The sequence below is a fragment of the Trichosurus vulpecula genome, chromosome 6 (assembly GCF_011100635.1).
Source record: "Trichosurus vulpecula isolate mTriVul1 chromosome 6, mTriVul1.pri, whole genome shotgun sequence".
NCBI classification, from domain to species: Eukaryota; Metazoa; Chordata; class Mammalia; order Diprotodontia; family Phalangeridae; genus Trichosurus; species Trichosurus vulpecula.
Window position 1 is genome coordinate 56,435,302 of NC_050578.1, and position 7,531 is coordinate 56,442,832.

The 7,531-nt window shown below is 34.9% G+C and overlaps 1 pseudogene; it reads left to right on the plus strand.

The window, feature by feature from the left end:
* The first annotated feature begins 5,267 nt into the window (after positions 1-5,267).
* Positions 5,268-6,250, plus strand: LOC118853364 (annotated as a pseudogene).
* Positions 6,251-7,531: the final 1,281 nt, after the last annotated feature.

The following is a 7,531-nucleotide window of genomic DNA, read 5'->3' on the forward strand; positions in this document are numbered from 1 at the left end:
TTACTTTTTAAGGAAATTTTTTGTCTCTTCTGCATAGCCTTAAATATCAGGCAGTTGTTCCTTCCAGAAGAATGTGAGATATTAAGACTCATTTGTTTGTCTTAGTAAGTACTTGCTGAATTGAGTTAAATTGACTTTGCCTTTGTATCTCTAGTGTAACTCAGTATTTTTGAACTATTGGGTACATAATGAATATTTGTTTATTTGAATTTAATTACGTCAAACTTACATTCTTCCCTTTTTAATTTCTACCCCTTTTTCCTTGTTTTACTTTCTTGGAAATAGATGGACCAAGCTTAATCCCTTTTGCACACCTTCAAATAGTTGAAAATAATGCCCCAATACCCAAATATTTCCTTCTCCAGACTTAACATCCCTGGGTCTTTCAACTAATCTTCATTAAAATGAACTCAATATCCTTCATTATTTTCATTATCTATTGATCTCTAGATGCTCTTCAGATTATGAAGGGCTTCCCTAAACTATGATACTCAGAATAGAATGCCAGAATACCAGAAGTGATTTGGCCAGGACAGAATATAGAGAGCTTATCAATTTTCCCCTCAATTCCTTGAATCTTTAAATGCAAGCTAGGTTCATATGAGCTTTCATTGTCTGCCATATAGTTTTGTTGACTCATTTAGACCTTATAGTCTGATAACCCTCCCTGACCCTGATCATTTTCAACATGTAATTAGTTAGGCTTACCTCCACCATCTTGTTTATGAGGTTAGATATTTTAACTATTTAAGAACTCAGGCTTTTCTACATTAAATTTTATCTTACTAGATTCTGTTCAGTGTGCTAGCCTTTGAAAATACTAACTCTCTAATGTATTTACAATTATTGCCAACTTTGTGTCAAAATTTTTAAACGTGGCATCCATGCCTTTGTTGTTAGTATTAAATAGCACAGATATTTCTATTATATTTTAATCATTTTATCCTTATTCTCAGAATCAATGTGTCTCTGAGTTGGATTTCCTGTATTCTGTAATAAAACATTTTCAGGGAGTTTGTTGGAAGTTTATTGAACAACTCTTTGATATATAACCATTCAATAGTATTTCCATTTGCTCTTTTGCCACATCTCTATTATTCTGTCTCCCTGAATGAAAGCTCCCCAACACTAAGCACTTTTTATGAATAAGTTTCAATGACCTTCTCTCATATTCCAAAATAAATCAAGGGTTGCATACTATTCCTTTCCCACCTCTACTCTTACCCAGAGCAACTCAGCCAGGTCAAGAGACTAAAAATGACTCTTGCTTTTCATTTCTCCAATCTAGGTCACATGAGAATGTATTCCCTTTTATTTGCTTACCTCCCCCAGTGGCTTTCTTTTCAGTTACCACTGCCCATTCCCACCTCCTCCCCATACACTATACTTTCATACGTATAAGGTAAGTAGATCCCACAAGAATATAATTTAACAATTTCTCACTTCATTCTCCTGATTAATTTATCCTCTTAAACCTGTAACCAATTAGAAGGAAGGATTTGATTGCACTATATAATTTTTAGTTTTTTTGGCTACAGTTAGGCTACAATTATTTACTTTTCTTTTTTCTCTTTCTTCCATTTCACATAGTTCCATGTTGAACTTGTTTACCTCTGGTGTCTTTTGTGTTAATGACTTTAATGTCTCTCTTTTGTTTAACTTCAGTCCTTTTTATGACTAGGCATAGCTTTAATGGGAGTGCAGAATGATTTCCTTTTTTTTTTTTGAAATATATTCTGAGATGGGGCCATTTCATGTGTCTGCCTTTATATATCCCCAGTGCCTATCAGAGCATCGTGCACATAGTGGGCATTCTGTACAAGTTGATTGAGTCATCAGTTCACTGAGTAAAGAACACAGATCCAATGATTTCCAATCCAGTATTTTTTCAACTATAGTATAATGATGAAAGAATAGTGGAATAAGAAAAAAAAGTGCCTGAAGACCTTACCAAAGATCAGCAGAAAGCCTTATCTTTTTATTCCAGTATGGTAAGAATTTATTTTAATAAAATTAGCTCAGACTCCACAAATTCTGATATGCTGATAATTTGGTATTTGGCACAATTGTTTTTCTTTGAATTATTTGTAAAGTGATGTATCAATTAGTAAATGCATGTATAGATGGAAATGATTTAAATTATAAATAAAAATGAACTTTTTGAACACTTTGAGAAGGTAACATAGATATCAACAACTGATACCCTAATTAGACATCTTTTTCTTTTCTCATTATTAAAGCAGATCCCTTAATCTAATAGGCAAAACTTCATTTTTTCCCCAGTATTTCAAAATTATTCTTCCAAAATGACTTTAGTTTTTGTCTTGCTGTTGCCTGTGATTATAAATGAAGGTATAAAATTGGGTTGAAAGAATGTGGGGAAGAGGAAAATAGTTTTAGGAACTCCCTGCTACCTCAGTTTCCTGGACACAGCTGAGCAAGGAAAGTGAATGGTTTGTCTGACCCTGCTATAAATGCCTTTTGCCTATGTGGGTACTTGACTTCATTCTGTGTAGATTACAATTTAGTGACAGATCTGTCTCTGCATAATTTAGTGCAATTCCAGCCTGCCATATTGTATTGATTACCTGTGTTGAAACCTGGCTTTAACTTTTGCACAGCTTTTCTGTTTATTCACCTTTGGTTTTTGCTTAGAACATTTCTTTTTCTCTACCATAGTTCACTTTGGAATGGTTCTTTCTAATTTATGATTCTTTTGTTCCCTGGAAAGGGCTATGGGCATTTCTAACCCTATTTCATACAAATCAGCTAGTGATATGTAATTTATATAAACTAGAGTCTTACTATGGCAAATCATTCCTATTTCAGATATTATTAGCATTCCAGTTTCTTAGTGACAATTTTTTTCCACAATAGCAAACCAGTTGTGTGTGTGTGTGTGTGTGTGTGTGTGTGTGTATGTATAACAGGAGGAAATGCACATTTAGATTTTTTTCTAGTTTTGAGTCTGTAACTTGCAAGCCATTCATTCTGTCACTATCTGAACCATTGAGCTATTTTGTACCTTATTGTGGTTTTTGAAGTATTAGCAAGGTTATTAATTTTAAATGCACACCAATAAAATGTAGTTTTATTTTTGCATTAAATTATTAAAGATACTAGGCTGCTGTGTTTGCATTATTATTTCTAAGAAGTGCATTCATATTACATTAGCAATTTTACTAGTAGACACTATTGTAATGCTCCTACTGTGATATTTATTACCCTTGTTGCAAACTGTTATGGTTTTATAATTATGGCCAAATACAGTAGTTAAGTTTTCCTCAGATCCATATATGGCTTATAAACACAATTATGCTGCTTATATACTATTAATGTCTGAAATATAATCAGGACTCATTAGCACAGGAAGAATTCTCATATTACACTTTACAAATAAAATGTGTTATTATGTTCAACAAACTGAAAGAGTTTATATCACTTGCTATGCTATTATCTTGCTAAAATTTAGTATTTGAAAGAATAGGATCACCTTTTTAATGAGTAGTCCATAGTGTACACTTTATAAATTTCCTCATATAAAAGTCTAAATATTGTATTTATCCAGCTTTATTTGGGTGGTATTGACTATTTTTTAAAATAAATTAAAAAGTTCAGGTAATTTACAGATTCAACACAAGGCTACAAGAACATTTGGATGACAAGTGAAAATTCTAAAATCAGTCTAATATACTTTGGACAGTTTGAACATTTCTGACACTTGGCTTCCCCTCTTATCAGAAGCTAAGAAGTTGTTTATCTCTACCAGAATGAGATAGCCTTACTAAACTCTTGGACCCCACTAGCATATGGAAAGATAGATCTAAATAATCCTGCCTCTGGGTTAGACTGAAATCTAACTCCTACTGGAAGAATATGTGGGTTTGCAATCTGTGGGAGAATGGTGTTACTTTGGGGACAAAACAACATCTCAAGTAATAGATATTGAGCAGCAGGCCAAAGGATCAGCAAATATAATGTCCTGATAAATGAAAAAAGCATGATCTTTTTCTCTTGAAATTATGTTAATCTAGGCACAATATAATAGAGGGAAAAGGAGAGCTATACAGAAATGAATGCTAAATGAAATCGTCTAATATTTTTCTACATGAGTTGTTTTCTATTATTAGGCATCTTAGCAGAATCAAATGAATCATTTATGATACCTTCAATAGCATTTATTTCTCATTAAAGTGGCAAAAAAACATGTAAATGACATAGTTATTAGCATAGGTGAGTAGGTCAGTAACTCTGCATTTTCACGTCTTTTAAATCACATTTGAATTTACCAAATGAATGCAACACATTTTCTTTCAGTAATTGTTGCATGAAAATTAGATCCTTCAATTACTTTCTCCTCCTACCTTGCCCTTTGCTCAGCTACAAAGACCTATATATTTCTATCCACTCTTCTCATTATAAAGTACAAAGTCAATGCCCTGATATATTCCAAAGATTGATAGCAGATAGAGGTGCTACACAGAAATACTAAGTTGTCATATTCTAGTACCATGTGTTCTGTATTCAAAATGTTTGAGTTGCCATATGAAGCCTTGGGATTGAAAATATTGATGTTGACTGAGGATAATAAACATTTAGGAATATACGGGGGATATAAAGCCTTTGCCATTCTCAATATACTATTGTATTCAGTATAGAAATAGTTATTATAATGGATATTATTTCCATATGCACAATCAAACACTTATTTGGACTTTTGATACTTTATTGAAGGGTGAAAACATCAGCAGAATAGCAAAAAAATAAAAAGAGACAAATATTAGAAGTGGTGATCAATTTAAGAAACTAATATCTGGAAATAGATTTTAGATTTCTGGACCAAAGCTTCAAATATTAGAAAGCCAGAATGTTGGTAATCTAATCAGAAGGAATTTAAACTGAAAATGAAGGTGGAGGGAGAAAATAAAACCCATCAAACTTGATAACACAAAAAGTAACAGCAGTTTTTGAACAAAAATACCCAGAAATTTATGGGAGATAAAAATGCAAGAAAGGAAAACTTGTAAAATGCTAATAAACAAAATAAGATAAGCTAGAACTCAGTTTGATCTCATACATTTCATGGGTGATACAAATAAAAGCAGAAAAAAAACTCTACTCCCAAATATCTATATCCTAATAGGAGGAACATATGCAACTATTTACGAATAAAAGTAAAGACAATGGTGTGAGTCTGGGAGCAGCCATCTCATATCTAACTCAGAACTTTTGCAGACTGACCAGCAACCTCGATATCTCCCCAGATAGCCCCCAAAATGGCATCTACTGTCAAGGATCAGCTGATTTTGAATGTCCTAAAGGAAGAACAGGTTCCCAGAGCAATATCACTGTTGTTGGGGTTGGTACAGTTGGCATGGCATGTGCCATCAGTATTTTAACCAAGGATTTGGCTGATGAACTTGCCCTAGTTGATGTAATAGAAGACAAAATAAAGGGAGAGATGATAGATCCCAACATGGCAGCCTTTTGCTCAAAACACCAAAGATTGTTTCTGGCAAAGAGTGCAGTGTGACTGCAAACTCAAAACTGGTCATTGTTACAGCTAGGGCACGCCAACAGAGGGGAGAAAGTCATCTTAATTTGGTCCAGCGTAATGTGAATATCTTTAAATTCATCATTCCCAATATTGTTAAATACAGCTCTAATTGCAAGCTCCTTATTGTTTCCAATCCAATGGATTCTTTGACATATGTGGCCGGGAAGCTTGTGTTATTGGAAGTGGTTGCAATCTGGATTCTGCCCGTTTCCGTTACCTAAAGGCGGAGAGACTTGGTGTCCATTCTTCAAATTGTCATGGATGGGTCCTTGGGGAACATGGAGATTCCAGTGTTCCTGTGTGGAGTGGTGTGAATGTTGCTGGTGTGTCTCTGAAGAATCTTCATCCTTCTTTGGGAACTGATTCTGATTCAGAGAATTGGAAAGATGTTCATAAACAGGTGGTTGAAAGTTCTTATGAGGTGATCAAACTGAAGGGCTACACTTCCTGGGCCATTGGCTTGTCTGTGGCAGATCTGGCAGAAAGCATTATGAAGAATCTTAGGAGAGTGCATCTGATTTCCACCATGATTAAGGGCCTATATGGCATTAATGAGGATATCTTCCTAAGTGTCCCGTGTATCTTGGGGCAAAATGGCATTTCAGATGTAGGGAAGGTAAACCTGAGAGGAGAGCCATTTAAAGAAGAGCGCAGATACTCTTTGGGGAATCCAGAAGGAGCTGCAATTTTAAAACCTTTAAATGTGCTGCCATCAAGAGAGAACATGACAGTCGTTAAGGTGTTATGTATGATGCGCTTTTCAAGTAGGTCAAATCTTTCCTCTGGTTAGTGATTGAACACCAGAAATGTAAAACCCATGAACACACTCTAGTCTCTTCCTAAAGTTAGAAATGGGGAATAGTACAGTGTGACTACTATTTGTTAAACCCTGTTGTTGTTTGCGTGTGATTCTGGATGTGACTTACATAGTCTCAGTAGTTGGTGTCAAGCAGAGCCAGCACCCCACAGGTATATAAACTACCTGCCATGTATGTAGGTGCTATAGGTTTCCATGTGTCCTGAAGACAACAGTCCTGGATACAAAACACCACATGGTAGTAATTCTTTATTGATGCATTGATTACTTCATTAGTGCTCTACAGCATGGCACCATGTATCACCTTTCCAGAGGACCTGATTTTGTCTACATACATACATACATATATATATATATAGTTGTAAATATCTATAGTATATTAAAAGATCTTTATATGTACAATGATGCAATCAATTCCTCAAGTGTCATACTAACCCTAAATACTGAATAAACAACAAATAACTGATTAAAAAATAAAGAGAAGAATTAAATAAAAAAGTAGATAAAATACAAGGTAATTTGATAAGAATGGCATTAACAGTGGGAGGATCAAGAAAGAGGTCATGTAGAAAGGAATCCTGTCTTGACAGAAGAGAAGAATTTGATGCGATGGAGATGAGGAGCAAATGCATTCCAGGCATTAGGGACAGCCTGGAATTGGCAAAGTTTGGTGGGATAAAGATAATGAGTTCTGGTTTGGACATGATGAGTTTTAGATATATCCAGGACATCTAGGTTTAAAAATCCAAAATCTGCAACTTGTGGTGCAACTTTGAAGCTCAAGGGTAAGACTTGGACTGGATAGATAAATTTCTAAGCAATCAACCTAGAACTTGGAAACAACCTAGAGGTGATTATTGAACACATGAGAATTGATGTAGAAAGATAGTACTTGGTCTAGAACAGGTTCTTTTGGTATACTCGCGGGGGGCATGATGAACCAGCAAAAAGAGATGAAGGCAGGGAGAGAGGAGTGTCTCAAAAGCCCCGAGAAAACCAAGTGCCTGTGAAGAGAGACTGATCAGCAGCATCACATGTAGCAAGCAGATAGAGAAATAAGAAAACTGAAAAAAATTACCGTATTTGGCAATTCAAAAATCTCTGGTACCTTTGTAGAGAACAATTTCAGTGGAGTGATAAGGTTAGGGTTTGGCAGG